At 41.2% G+C, this 16,165-nt stretch overlaps 1 long non-coding RNA gene across 2 annotated transcripts in view; it reads right to left on the bottom strand.

Moving 5' to 3' along the window:
• The window catches only part of LOC307212370, a 29,366-nt gene that overhangs the window by 8,591 nt on the left and 4,610 nt on the right, over window positions 1–16,165 (bottom strand). For both annotated transcript variants that reach the window (XR_013836974.1, XR_013836975.1), the window contains exon 2: window positions 2,170–2,283. This is a non-coding gene — a long non-coding RNA (uncharacterized lncRNA). The remainder of the gene's footprint in view (window positions 1–2,169; window positions 2,284–16,165) is intronic.

Raw genomic sequence — 16,165 nt, 5'->3', positions numbered from 1 at the left:
GAGAATAAGGCTATCATTGCTACTAGTAATGTTCTATCTCCAGGATCAGGGGAAACATGCCTCTTAATAGCCTCTAGGAAACAACCAGAAGGTTGGTGGTTCAAGCCCACCCAAGGACAACAGTGGGCAGGATTCCTGCATTGGAGAGGGGTGGACTAGATGACTCTTGGGGGTCCCTTCCAACTCTACCATTCTATAAATAGCAGGACGGAGCTACTGCGCTCATGTCTTGCTTATTTGCTTCCCGCAGGCAACTGATTGGCTGCTGTGGGGAAACAGGATGCAGGACTAGATCCAAGTTTGGTTTGATCCAGCAGGGCTCTTTTGTTCTTAATGTTTCTAGGGAGCAGGGAAAGACAAGAGGCTTTTTATCACTAATTGTTAGAGCTAACTGTTTAAGTGCGGTTGCTTAAGGTATTGCAACATGTAAAAAGCTTGTTCAAGCAAAGTGTTTTTGGTTTTTAAAACATCTTCCTTATATAGCTACAGCCTCCCCACAGCCATCGTTCATTGTTCACTGAAGCCGAAAACGTGATACCATACATTTCAAATGCATGTTAGTAATTGTCTAGGAATTTTCATGACATAATTGGAAATTGGGACAAAGGATACTTGCCGCGCATTTTAATTATTAAAAGTTAATACAGGGGATATGTCACTAAATACTCATGGTTTTATGGATGTTAGGAGTGAAGTAGCCTCAGCTCAAGGAATGTGGAGAGATGCATCACTGGTTTTGACTGACATACAGAAATTTGCTTAGTGCACTTTTTTTTCTTCTATGGAGGCATGTTTCTCCGCATAGTTTGCAAAGGCCTTTAGTAGGACACGAAGTGGCAAGACAAGCTCTAGATTTTAGGCAATAACTACCCTGACAGGGAGAATATAGGCATGTCCTTCTGCCAAGCTTTTATGAAGTAATAAGGGTGCAAGTCCCTCTGAGATGCATGTTCATTGTGTCTTGATTGGATTAGCACAAAATCCACCCGTATGTTCAAGCCATCACACACACTTTCTCAGTAACCTTAAAATACAACCTGTAAAAGCTGCCTGTATTAACCACGAATTGCAACTGAGGGGGTGTAGAGGTTCTTCTTAAGATGCCCTACAAATTTCAAAGGCAGAATTTGAACCTGAGTTCTGCTTCACAGCACAATCTCTTAGGTCAGTCATATCAGGAAAATAAAGCCTGGGGGTGGGGGTGGTTTTCATGGGACTGCAACATGCAGGGAGAAGAAGTTTATTTGTTCCCTCCCAAGCTGTAGCCTAAAAAATAAAACGCCATGCATTACAGTTAGCCCTTGAAAAGAGTTCCCATTGCACTAATGAGAACTTTTTCCCTAAGGCTAACTGCAGCCTGGAGGAGGGGATTTTTGTCAGTACTGTGTCTGGGAAAGTTTAAAACTCCTCTCTATGTGCACTGTAGCCATGATTAAAATGCTCACCTGCATCTAGAAGGGGTTGCCCCCCCCCCCATTTTAAACCCTGCTGTGTATGCTAGCCACACAATGTGTTCCTTTGCCTCTGGCTTCTGTGTTATAGTGAGCTAAGGAATGCATTTGTTTTTTTACAATATCTTTGCATCCCCATAATCAGCTGACTAAACAGGGATGCTATGAGAGAGGAGTGCAGCAATAATCATACTACAGGTCTTAAGGGCTGCAGGTACCAGAATAACTGCATTCCACCAAGCCCTGAACTTTTCACCCTGTAAACTCTGTGGCAGATACTGTCACTCAAGTCAATCTTATACACGGTAATTGAACTGTTAAATTATTACATAGTCATGTCTAGATGGCTGTTGCCCATTACAAATTAATCATGTCTGGTGTAGAAGATGGGATCTGGCTAGGTTTACATGATTAATTTATCATACATTTATATTCTTATGGCCATATCCAGCACTCTTAATTCCAATTTGCTAGTTGCAGCCATTTCTCTGATTATTTAAACACAACCACTCACAAACGCACAAAATGCCTATTAGCCTACAGTTTTGCCATCCTTCCTTTTCTTCCTACCATGGCTTTCATTCTCAAGGCTTTTTAGTTTCAGTTAGCATCTCAATATCTCAACTGTGGTGACATGTCATCGCTTCAAGATGTGAGTTTGAGAGAAAAGTTCTGAGCTTTAAAAGCAGTTCCTACAGAAATACCATTTAATTCTTACCTGTTTCTAGCTGAGACAGGAAGGTAAAAGTTAACAGCCAAAACACATCAGTTTGTGAAATCTTGGTTTTTATGGGATGAAATGCTGCCATTCTTTTTTTCCTCATCTGATTTTCTGAAAAGTGACAAATTAAGATAGTTACACAATGATGCACTATCTCTCAGGTCATAGTGACTTAGTTGCTCTTCTAAGCAGAATGTGCTTAGCACATCTTAGTACACAAGATTAAGTAGATTCGGGGAGGGGAGGCTGGCTTTATACATGCCTCTAACATATCATAGTCCTTATTTCTTTTCCCACCCCCGCCATTGTGGTATTTTGCCATGCATGGAGTTGCATGTGTGAAGCGCTACCAGATTAACATGTTTCTGTATTCCATCTCTGCATAAAACTGTAAAGCATATTTGGCGTTATTCTGAAGGTGGCTGTTTTGCCTGTGTGTAGAGCTTTCCTGGGAAAGCTTCCTTGATTGACCAACATTTCAGTTTCCCATGTTGGAAACCCTACCCATGAATAAGGCAGCCAGACTAAGGCTGGTTGGGAAATGTGTGTCAGGTGTGTCACCATTAAGGAGGCCAGACTTATCTTGTGCTTGGTCCCTTGGCCCTTTGAAACTGGATGTCTGGAGAGGTTTTTATGCGTGTCACATGAAACATGAAATCTAGGCTAGTGAAGAAAAATATTGTTTAAATGCTTAATGAAAACAAAACTTAAGTCAGAACCAAAGATATATTAAAAAGTATATTTTCACATTACTTTTTCTTTAATGAACATGCATGCTTCATTTTGTACTAATGGCAAAGCTCCAAGTAACAGTCATGTCCAGAAAGAAATATGTTGTTTTTTAAGTACTTAAATGAATGGGACATTTATTTTGTTTCTCTTTCTAAATCTTCTTAATTTATGTTCGTCTTCTGAAAGAGAAAACAAACAGCCTGATCTGGATTTCTGAACTGAATAAATTGAAAGAGACAAAATCCTTGGGTTGTTAGCTTATGCTTTTATCATAAATTATATTAACTAGATTTATATTCCAGTCCTCCAGGGTTTAAAATAATTGTCATGTTATGGTAGCAGTCAAGGACATGAACATTGTGATGGCAATAGTCAAAACTTCTTTCTTTAATCAGTATTATATAAATAAATGAGATTTTCCCTTATTCGTTTTCGTTAGTTGCAGCATTTTAGTTTTCCGCATTCTCCAGAATTAGCAAATCCTTAAATGCTATGCTGGTTCCCAAGAAAAATGTAGATTTGTACATATCTAGATAATTAGTTATGAATTAAAACAAAGCATGTCACAAAGCATTCATTGTTATGTGAAGAGGTACTTCCCCTTGTCTGGGACATTATGATCCTCCATCTGGCCCTGAACTTCATCACCTCATAAAGATCTGCTCTTATTTATCAATATGTGCACAAAATATTAATTTCACTTGGAAAGTCTATAATTTTTTAATTCTCCTAAAAGAAAAGCAATGATGCCTAAGATCAGATGTCCCAATCCAACTAGGGGCCACACACACACACACACACATACACACACACACACACAGCACCTTACCCCAATCCAATCCAACAGTCAGGGATTCACATTCTTAGCTGGTTTTTTCTTATTTTAAAATCCCCCTATTGCTACTGACAGCATCTTAAAAAGTAGAGACATCCCCTTGCCAACAAAGGTCCGTATAGTTAAAGCTATGGTTTTCCCAGTAGTGATGTATGGAAGTGAGAGCTGAACCATGAAGAAGGCTGATCGCCGAAGAATTGATGCTTTTGAATTATGGTACTGGAGGAGACTCGTGAGAGTCCCATGGACTGCAAGAAGAACAAACCTATCCATTCTTAAGGAAATCAGCTCTGAGTGCTCACTGGAAGGACAGATCGTGAAGCTAAGGCTCCAATACTTTGGCCACCTCATGAGAAGAGAAGACTCCCTGGAAAAGACCCTGATGTTGGGAAAGATGGAGGGCACAAGGAGAAGGGGACGACAGAGGACGAGATGGTTGGATAGTGTTCTCGAAGCTACCAGCATGAGTTTGACCAAACTGCGGGAGGCAGTGGAAGACAGAAGTGCCTGGCGTTCTCTGGTCCATGGGGTCACGAAGAGTCGGACACGACTAAACAACAACATTGCTACTGATGAACTGTTTAGGTAGGTAAGCAAAAGTTAGATGCAATCTTCAACTCTTTCCAAGACAAGCAGCTGATTAGGGCAGTCTCTGTTTCTGTTACCTGGCCACTATGAGCACACTTTCTGGGCTACTGGGTATAGGGCCAGGGTGCAGTGCAGCCCAACAGAACTCCAAACAACCCCTAAGATTCTTCAGTGCACAATGAAAGGAATGAATGCATCACAGCTCAGGTTCAAGATTACTCTCAAGGCAACACTGGCAGTAAGCTAAGCCAATCAGACACAACCTTTGGTATTGCAGGGCCAATGAAACCAGCAACAGGGCATGTTGAGAAGGCTTGCTGCTCTGGTATTCTCATTGACCCCACAACCCTAAAGCTGGTACCTGAATTGTAGAAGCAGTGATGTGGTCACCTCATGTTTTTAGGAGCTAGTAGGCAGGCTTCTGGGACGAGCTTGCTAGGGAAAGAGAAAACGAGATAGGAGAACTGAGAGCATGAGGGCATTGTGGAAACAGTGGTGCATTAGTGGCAAGGAAATAAAGCATGGATGAGCAGATAGGTAAGCACTGGGAAGTGGGTCGTCACCTTGACCACCCCCCCTCAAACCTGGCAATACCTCGTGCTCAAATGGGTTTGCCTTATGTTATGAAGAGCTGCTGTTTGAGAAAGACAAGCCAAAGTCTTTAGGGCATTAATTAAATTGCTCTTTTGTATTGGCTGAAGCAGCCTGAAGAGCTTGCCATGAGCTTAGGGAAGAGGGAGAAGAAGAAAAAGCTTGCTTAAATCTACTTCAAGTTTGAAAGGACACAGGATTGCTCCACACACACACACCATACACCTTATGCCTCTCATATCACTCCCTCAATTAGGTTGTGAAGCCTCTCTTCATTTTAAGACATCCTTCACGTATCTTATATTAAAATAGGTTATTTCTTGAATTAATTAAAAGGGAGAAGCGGGGTGAATTTATAAAGAACAGAGCACATTTAAGTGGCCAACTACGTCCAAGCACCTTTTATCCTTACAGTAAAGCAATTAATCACCATAAACTCATTTTGTCTAAAAGCAGTAGCAATAGATTGTTCCATTTAAATCACTTTATTGTCCAGTCTGATGTCAGATCACCTAAATAGACATGCTTATTAATTCCTTGTATGGGAACATTGTATGTTTTGAAGGTTAGTTAGGATGGGAATGTTTTGTGCCAGTTGCTGGCAAGAGCGACATGCTTTAATTTCTGCAAAAATTATACTTCCAAGGTTTATCAAGATGGGTTGCAAATTATACTTACATACTGGCAAAGACTAGATCTCATCTGAGTCGTTTTACATTAGGTACCGGGGAACCTGTGTTGTTAGACTCCAACTCCTATCAGTCCTGGCCAATGTAGCCCATTGTTAGGAATGATGAGAGTTGTAGTCCAACAACATCTAAAGGGCTACAGATCCCAAAACCCTAAGCAGCACCAAAGACAGATGGAATGAAGAAGGTTAATGCTCTAGAGTTCAGTCACACCCAGTGGCACTTTTGGATGGCCTCAAGATGTGCCTGCAAAAAACAAAGAAATATTTACTCTTGGCTAATGTTCTACTGGGCTACTTAATAGTATTGCTGAGGTTGTCAGTAAACTTTTATTCTGTGATTATAAAAAAAAAATAAGCCTTTACGATCAGAATTTTTTTGGGGGGAGAGGTCGTTCCTAGAGATATCATTCAGACCAAACCGCCTCCCATCATAGAGTAACTGCAATAAATCAATTTTTAGAGAAAGTTGCGGCAGTCCTGTACTGTTTGAAATGTTTTTCTTTCTTCTTTTTTGATTAACAATTACATCTGCAAGCTTTTGTTCTTGATGGTGACAAAAAGTGACAGGCTTCACATGAAGCCCCATCACTATTTACTACAGCAGTAGAAATCTGGCAAATTATTTTAAAGCAAATAAACACAGCTGTAGGAAACATTTCCCTAGTTTCTTCTACATTCTACAAGCTGGAACTATTTTTTATTCACTCCCCCTCTCCGAATCTCATTTTAAACATTTTTCTGTCAAATGCACTGAAGTTCAGCCAGGGAAAAACATAAAACCAGTCTGGAGAAAAATTGTATAAATTTGCATCTGCAGAGAAAGACTGCAGACAAGCTGGAATGGATTCAGGAGAGTGTCACAAGAGGAACAGGTCTCCAAGGCAAGTTGTGTCAAGACAAGCTGAAGGAACTGGGTCTGTTTACCCTGGAGAAAAGAAGATTAAAGGAGGCATATGCTGGCAGTTTTCACAGATCTAAAAGGATCTCAAAAAAGAAGAGAGAAGGAAGTGGTACAAATTGCTAATTACAGCCACTCAGGATAGGACAAAAAGCAAAAAACCTACAAATATTAAACTACAGGAAGATAGGTTAACCATCAAGAGAAAAACATTGTTTCTGCAAGCAGTTCCACAAAGGAGTCAACTGCTTAAGCAAATCATGGGGTCACCTTTCCTAGAGATTTCAGTGAAAAAGCTGAACTGGCAACTATTGGTGATGTTCAGACGTATTAGGTGGAATTCAATGAACAAACATTCCCATTTGTCCAGCTTGCCAGAGAGAACGATTCCCCCCTCCACTCATTTGCTGGTTCTGGGGTACTCCCGATCCCAGCAAGCCAATTTCAGGGGTGCACAGGAGGAAAGCTGCATTGCACAAGCAGAAATCCTTCCCCAGTTCTTCCACTGACAGAATCTGGCCCAGAACACTGGTGGTGGTGTTCTGCATGGTCTACTATCGAAGTCACTCATGCGGAGTTATTCAGATGTTCCCCATTTTGAAATTTGCAGGTGTTAAGAATTCCAAAGTACCGTTCTGTCACATTGCCCCTTATGGGTCATTCTCCCTTACTATTCAGTTTCTCTTTATAGGTGTCTGGAGGATTTTTTCTGAAAGGCAGGGCAGTAAATGATCTAAATAAACATATGTAACTCATGGAGACCAGGTTGGCCCAGTAGACTGGGTCTCTGGAAAAAAAATATTTTCCAGGCCTACTCCTCTATTGGTTCCAAAGTGGGTAGACCTGCTGTCCACCTATGGGTGGACATGGCATCCAGATAATGTCTTTCCATCCTTCCTTCTTCCTCTGGCTCCTTTTACCTCCTCCAGCCTTTAATTAATAGCAATGCTGCTACAATCATCTTCACAGCCTCCTGACTGTGCTTTCTAGGTTAACAACACTGAACTACACTTTGGGATTGTCATACACTACCTTCCCCCTTCCTTCAGAAAAAAAATGTTTAACAACACCTGGTTACTTTGCAGGACTCGTGTAAGTACCTACAGAGTCTCAGCCACATTCCTGCAATATGGGTACAATGGTGGACTTTACCTGCAATGGCGTTTTTTAAATGTAATTTTTAAAATGTTTGCAAAATCAGAAGAAAACCACACAGAGAGAGAGAATATGTTAGAAAGATAACAATGCATTGAATGGAGTTTTTCTCCCCGTCTCCTAATACTAGAACTAGATGGAGCAACTCCCCTAAGAAAAAGGGTTGCAACATTTAGGACATTTAAGTTTAGAAAAAAGGTGACTAATAGGCAACATGACAGAAGTTTCAGGACAGATAAAAAGCAAGTACTTCTTCATGCAGCACACAGTTAAATTAAGGAATTCTCTCACACAAGAGGCCACCAACTTAGGTAAAGGTAAAGGTACCCCTGCCCGTACAGGCTAGTCTTGACAGACTCTAGGGTTGTGCGCCCATCTCACTCTATAGGCCGGGAGCCAGCGCTGTCCGGAGACACTTCTGGGTCACGTGGCCAGCGTGACAAAGCTGCATCTGGCGAGCCAGCGCAGCACACGGAAACGCAGTTTACCTTCCCACTGGTAAGCGGTCCCTATTTATCTACTTGCACCCGGGGGTGCTTTCGAACTGCTAGGTTGGCAGGCGCTGGGACCGAGCAACGGGAGCGCACCCCGCCGCGGGGATTCGATCGGCAAGCCCTAGGCGCTGAGGCTTTTACCCACAGCGCCACCCGCGTCCCGGCCACCAACTTAGATGGCTTTAAAAGACAATTGGACAAATTCACGGAGGAGAAAGCTATCAATGGCTGCTGGTCATGATGGCTATACTCTGCCTCCACAACCGAAGGCAGTAATGCGTCTGAATACCAGTGGCTGGAGACCACTAGAGGGGAGAGTGCTCTTTCGCTTGAATCTTGCTTGAGGGTTTCCCACAGACATCTAGTTGGCCACTCTGAGAACAGATGCTGGACTATAAGAGCCATTGGCCCGATACAGCAGGCTCTTACGTTCCTACATCCTTATCTGCTTTCCTAAATGCCAGTCATTGCTATGACTTCAGTAGCTAGAGACACTGAAATATGGGTACAGCCTTGTTCTCACTAGGTAAGGACACCACTGTTCTGCTGGGAGATGTAACTAAAAGTCTTCCTCCCAAGATCAGGTAGAGAGTAGAAGTGATTGAAATTTGAAGCTGGCTGGCAAGAAGCAGCCTCGAGGTGTAGTTATATTTTGGGGACTGTTAAGGCCGGCATTCTTTCCACTTCCTCTACCAATAAATGGTGTGTTGTTGTTGTTGTTGTTGTTGTGTAACAAAATATTACAAGAATCTAGTAGTTTCTCCTCAGAAAGGTAAATATGATAAAACTTTCTCTGGAGATTAGAACTGCTCTGGAAAGCATCCTTAATTTTTTAGCAACTTTCTGATGAATAGTTTTTTTAAGAAGAGCTTCTGAAAAGTAGTAGAGTTTTAGATGAAGTCATGGCAATATAGATTTTTTTTCAAGGGCATATACTTTACTAATCTATTTCTCCACATTAAGTGGGGGGGGAGGGAAACACTGCAATATTAGCTGAGGGAGAAATAACATTAGCTTTATTTAAAGTTCAATCTAATTTTACCTCATTTTGTTCTCAAACCCATGAAGATTACAGATGTTTGGAATTCACTCACGCCCAAAGAAATTATGCAATCTATTTGTGTAAGTATCTAAGGATTAATATTTGTAGGCACTGATCCTTTTTGTGTGAGTCAAGCTAGTACAGTCAAGAGAATTCGCCAATCTCTTTTTATTTGCTGGTGAAATGTAAGTATAATTAAAGACGGAAGGTTCCAGAAGGTGGACATCTTGTTCAAACAACTTTCAAACACCCTACCACAGCTTAGAAGTTTTGATAATACTCAGCACAGTTTTTTGACATTGTATTAACTGCCAAGCAGCCAGGCATTGCAAGAACAAGCCCACTCCAAATTCATTTCCTTTGCTTGTTATTGCCCTTCCCAGGGAGAGGCAGGAAAGACAAAAGCTACCTTCATGATTCAAGAAAACTAGACTGAAGAAAATACAGCCTTCCATGGGAGTCAAATAATAGTAATGTTCTTGTGATACGACTCTGGCCCCCTCCTCTGCTGCTTCTTTGGTTGCTTCTCAGTGAGCTTCAAAGAAAAGAAGAGGGATGCCAAGCAAACTCCCCAGGAGGACTTCTTCATAGGTCTTTCCTCTTGACCAGGCTACAATGAAGGCTCTGAGGGCTATCTTCAAGTACTACTTGGTAAAGGAACATAAGAAGATGGGCAAATGAGTATCACACTTGTGATGCAGAAAACATCTACAGCATAAAAAGTTGGCACAAGACGAGTGGGGAAGAGTTCCATGGCCATGGAACCACAATACAGTACTTCTTCTCCCTTGTGCCCCACACCTGACTGACCTAGTGGGTGAGCAAACCAGGAGAACCTTCAAAACAGATCTTAAGAGTGCAGGAAATAGGGGTACAGATAGTCTAGTAAAAAAAGCTTGAACTCAACCCATTTGGGTTTTACAAGTTCAAAACCAGCACTTTGAACTGGTTCTGGAAACACGCCAATAACCAGTGCAGCTGTTATAATAAAGGTGTTGCATATGTTAACCACCTCACCTCCAACAGAACTCTGGCAGTTGCGTTCTGTACAGAACTTTAGTATAACAACATCTGGAGGGCCACAGACTCCCCATTTCTGGTTAAGCCATCTTGCCTTGGGTTTACTATCATATTTCTGTGAAGAGGATGATCACTGTGGGTTGGTCTTAACACAATCCCTGGCCAGAACCTTGGAACTGACATAAACAGTGTTAGAAATGATACAGGACCAATCTGGGATGTACTGAACTGGAAAACTCTATCTCACCTTCTTTCACCCCACACACTTAGGATGTTGTAACCTAGATTTGCATTTTTGTGTGTGAGAGAGAAAGAGAGAGAGAGAGAGAGAGAGAGAGAGAGAAGGAACAGTTGAGATAGGGACAGAATTCTGGGTTCTGTACATGCAGGAAAGTGTCTTCACAGAAAGCTTTCTGTCTCTAGAGATCTACTGTGTTGAATCAGATCTCTCTTAATATCTGATGTGACTGTCTATTGGAGTGTTTTAAGCTCTGCATTCACTTACGCTCAACCTGTACATTGGTAAATAAATTCAAGTTTTACAAAAGGCCATAAACTGCCAGTGATCTCTTTCCCAATGAAACCAAACCAGGGCAAGTACTCTACTCATGTAACTTCTCACCAGGAAGAGGAGCAAACCTAACAGTATGAAGTGAGCCATATGGTAGCTCACTGGGAGTGCACACAAGAAGAGCACTGGTGACTCAGAATTAAAGACATATCTAGTCCATAACCCCCTTTCCCACAGTGGCCAACCAGAGGCCTATGCTAAGACCACAAGCAGGACTTCAGCATGACAGCCTTCTCCCACTGTTGTACCTCAGTGATTGATATCAGAGACACAGTGTCTCTGGTCCTGGAAGTAGCATTTGGCCATAACTGGAAGCTTCATCCTCCATGAAGTTGAACTTGAAGAAATTCCACACATTCCTGTTGGAGTTTTTCCGTTCATTCCTCTTTGCTGCCTTCAACAAGGAGGAATTAATGATACAGAAATGTTATGTGCTTTGGAATGTGGAGCCAATCCAGTTTTATGAATGTGTGCTAGTGAAATGGATTGTGAAAGCCATTTATTTAGGAAGAGAGCCCTTGCCCCTCTGTCAAGAGTCCAAGCCCTTGGCAGGATCATTTCCTGGAGATGAAATGGCTCCTTTCCAGATTGTGCCTTGGCAGAGATTTGGGCTGTGCTTGGCCCTATGAGATTCCTCCTTACAGGGCATTATTTAATCAGTGAGTATAATGATAATGTAATTATTGTACTTAATGCCTCATATTTTATACTGACCGTTTTCACAGATCACTGATAACAGTTTTATAGAGCTTTACATATTTGTTTTTACAAGCTGTTACACAAAATAGGCCTCTGGAATTACAGACCTTTGGATAAACACCCAAAGAATTCTGTAATAGACATTGGGTTTGATCTAGGGATCCTCACATTCAGTAGCATAGAATCTGAATTTCAAGCATACGGGATTTTCGGTAGTTAGAAGGAAGGTTCAAACAATTATGTACTCTTGCACATGAGCAGCTGTGCTCATTATCATGCACTGTGGATGCCCAGGACGGAGGTGAGAAATGTTACTTTAGTGGTCACCAATCTTTGGAATTTTGAAAGCACCACTCACTCTGATTGCTTCGCTCCCTCTCGCTACTTTTTCAGCAACCTGGTGCCCTCCAGTTATTGTTGAACTACAACCAGCCAGCCATGCTTCTGAGAGTTGTACTACAACAGCATGTGTAGGGCATTCCAGGTTGGCAAAGGTTGGCTTAGCATGATGTCTGGATTAGCACTTGTGGCTTGTTTCTCTCTAAAGCACAATGTAAAGCCAATAAACAATTGTACTACAGTCGGGTTGGGTTAAGGCAACCTCAAATTGCCCCAGGTTGAATTGGGTTGACCAGAACTGAGCTGGGACTGTCAAAAGGTGAGTGATCTGCATGGACCTCCTTCTAACCCCCTAACCAGATTTAATTATGGTTTAAAACCTAGGGTTGGGGACACAAAGAGACAAACACAGGCAAACTGCATGATTCATATTTGCATTTTACATGTAACTTAAGCACACAATCCTAATAATGTTTATTCAGAAGTAAGCCTTAATTACTCCCTTGTAAGGGTGAGAGAAAACTGAAGATGGATAAATGACCATATCCAGAGCCCCTTCAGGACCACCACAATAGGATGGATTGGATGGTAGTAGAGAATTTTCCCTTTTCTCTTCCTGGGATAAAACTATGTTGCTTCCGTTGATTCCAATACATATGTCATTTAGAGGCTTGGTGTGTGTCCCCTCTCGCTCCCAATTTTCAGGAGAATATGGGAGGAATACTATGGTTCCATCCTGGTACACTGAACCAATGCCCTGTTTACAACTGGTTCAGAAGATTGTGAATGCAGATGGCAGGGCAAGGAAAGCTACAGCAGTGATGTCATGATTTATGGCAATCATTTCAACAATTTCAGATAGCAATAAAGCAGAAATAGTATATATGCAATGAATAAATATACAGCCTTTTTGATAGCAGATCTTAGCTTTCAGTGCAGCAAGGGAACACACACTTTGGAATACTGGAACACTCTGTTGTTAAAGTAAACAAGGGACACATTTAGAACTAAGTTCATTTGTCAAGTTGACAGGGCTTGGAAGCTCCCTGCATGCAAAATGAAGGAGCATCTGGCTATCAAGAATATTTAAGTTCTTGCCTAGTTATCTCTCTTATTCCTTCATCTCCTAAAATGAGTGAAAGGTGTTAAGAAGCATTACTGCAGAAAACATAAACAGGTCCTCCAAACTCTGTTGAGGAGTCCACAGTTTTAGATGCAAGACGATGAAAATCAAACACCCTAATGTGGAAGATTAGGTTCAGTACCAGCGATGGGCAAAGTCCTCAAAGCTTACCCTCGTTCCAAGGAAACCAAATGCTGGGTAAGCGCCTGGAACCTCTAGAATCTCACACTTGCTTGGTGATTGGGGTGGTGTGCAACAATATTATAATTTCCTGTGGCATCAGTTTCTTACTCCCTGAACTGCCATGATAGCTAGTTGGAGAAGAAAACCAGAGTTGTTCTTAATTATAATTGTGTTTATTGTTAAATCACTTTGGGAGGTTTCCTAGGAAGCAATTAATAAATGGAAATAAATACATGAATAAATCTGCAGATGCTTTGACCAGCTGATGTCAAGCCTTGGGGGTCTGTAATGGTAAGTCAGGAAATGAGCCATCTTCCTACTTTCTGCCTCAGGTAGCAGGCTAGCCATCTCCTCTATATATACTTTGTGGGTCTCCTCCAATTTGCAGTTTCAGTAGTAGCCCCTATACTGATAGCCTCCTGCAGATTTAGCTGATCATTGAACTCTGAGGTGTCTCCCCTTTGCTTTTCTTTTTTATTTTTTTTATTTTACTAAGCCTAATGAGGTTTTGACAAGTTAAGTGTCTCTGAAGAACTGACATAGATCTTCTTCCTGGTTCTATGACCTGCAACTTAAGATACATATGAGCTACTTAGATGTATTGTTACTACAGTGGTACCTCGGGTTAAATACTTAATTCATTCCGGAGGTCCGTTCTTAACTTGAAACTGTTCTTAACCTGAGGTACCACTTTAGCTAATGGGGCCTCCCACTGCCGCCATGCTGCCAGAGCACAATTTCTGTCCTGAAGCAAAGTTCTTAACCTGAAGCACTATTTCTGGGTTAGTGGAGTCTGTAACCTGAAGCGTCTGTTACCTGAAGCGTATGTAACCCGAGGTACCACTGTATTGGTCAACTATTCTTTGAAAAAATACTGTATTAGTTACATTGATTTAAAATAGTTGTGCCGTGCATGTATCACCATCTTTACTCCAAAACAAGTCCCCCTCTTCAGTAATACCTCTGTCCATAATAAGTGGGTTTGGAATCACAGGCTTAGTTCTGTTTAGAAATAGAATGATGCTGTTATTAGGGGCACAGTTGGAGACAAAATAAAGTAGTGTGGCTGAGTACAGAAGTAGCTAGGGCGTGATGTGCTTAAGTTTCACAGAAGTCAAACCTAAGTATTATGGAGAAAGATTTGGATGGGACCTAGGGATGGGATCTATTTGGCAATTTTGGTTTCTCACTTTTCCCCATCTTCAGTTCAGTTCCCCACATTTCCACATCAGTTTGTGAATTCTTTTAAAAGAAATTTCTCATGAAAATTCATCTGTATTTTAGTGCAAATTTCTCCTAATACACACAATTTGTATGCAATTTTTGCCAACGTACCAATTTTTGAAAAACATATATAATGCAAATTCTGTGTGTGTGTGTATATGCTAATATCTGCAACTTTTATGTACCCCAGTATACACATTTTTGTACACATTACTTGACTGCAGACTGAATTTCAAAATTCAGAAAAGTGTACATTTCAAAGGATGACTGGCTGTGTTTTGGTTTGATTATTGATTTGGAAAGTGTACATTTGGTAGGTTCACCTTTAAATGTAAACTGAATTTAATTTCTTCCCCCATTCCTGGCAGCACCTCTTTTCTACCACATCAGAGCGATACAGCTCTAGATGCCACTGTTTTACATTTAAAGTGAGAAATTGTTTTCGCAGCAAGAAACACACACTCTCTTCTCATTTCCATTGCTTAGTATTTTCACAAGTAATATATTAACAACCTGCAAATGAGATTTAAATAGAAATGACCCTTATTTTGTTTCAGAAACGAACAAATGGTGTTAGAGTACAATCTGTCCATATCACGGATGACAGAAAGTCACAACCTTTGCCTCCCTGTAAGATTCTGTTCAAATGTGGAAGCATGTCAAAAAAATCACTGCATTCTAAAATTGGCTATGATACATTTTTAAAAAGAAATAATAGTGCACAACTTGTCCAAGAATGCAGTACACGACTGCCTCTTGGACAAAACACCAATAGCAATTAACATTAATAAAGAGTCATAGAGCTCAATTATTAAAACAGCAAGCGATCCCAGCCAAGTTGTAATCATGTCTAATAGCAGAAAGGACATTCAGCTCTCCTTGTTTACCAAAGACCTTGACAACCTTTATGAAGGACTGTCTTGGAAAAGAGACGGTGACCTCCTTTGTGTTCAAGATTTTTTCTTTCCCCGCCCCCAATGAATATATGGCTCATTAGTCAATGTTATAAGACAGCCAACCTTGAGATGCACTCATTTAATATGGAGTCAAAACTGTCAACAGAAGGAGGCCCTTGACATCTTCCTGCCCTCCTTTGGTCCATCAAAAAGGGGAAATAAAGATTTAGATTGATTGATGGGGTTGGCTGAATGTCAATAAAGCTGGCTTCCTGCCAGTGATTATAATTTGTAGCCCTCATTCCTCAAATAACTTGTGTTTCAGACAAGAAGTTGGCAGGAGACACAGGTCCTGATCCAAGGAGAACAAACCATATACACTAAAGCAGGCTTTCTTTGTCTACAGCTTGAAATCCAAGGTTGGGTCTTCACAAAACAGAAAAAGGTCACATTGCCAGGCGTGCTTTTGCATGAAATCTCTGGATTGCCAGAGAATGACAATCCATCAAGGACTTGCTCTTCAGCCAAAAGTTTTGAAATTCTCTGTGAAAGAGCTGCTAAATAACTAAAGACTGAAGATAAATAACAAGTGGTTCTGCCTCAGCCATCTTCATGGTTTTAAGACAAATTTCATAATCCTAAAGGAAATAATCGATGTACCAATTTGAGCTGTCTTGTGCTTGCGCTTATGTAGCCAAAACCGGAGCACTGATGCACAAAAGTACAGAAGACTCAAGGTAATGCTGAGGTACACACAAGTACAGGGGTGAAAATGTACAGTGCAAGGGTGAAAATGAAAATGGGAACTCCAAAATAATTCCATGCATAACTCCAAGGCATGAATGTTGAGAGATTGGAGAGTGAGGGAATGACAACTGAGTGGGAAAGGGAAATAGAATAAAGATGCTGGAT

Source organism: Podarcis cretensis (assembly GCF_951804945.1).
Source record: "Podarcis cretensis genome assembly, chromosome: 3".
In the NCBI taxonomy this organism is placed as follows: domain Eukaryota; kingdom Metazoa; phylum Chordata; class Lepidosauria; order Squamata; family Lacertidae; genus Podarcis; species Podarcis cretensis.
Note: the sequence above shows the minus strand (reverse complement) of the source record. Positions and strands in the feature narration are given on the sequence as shown.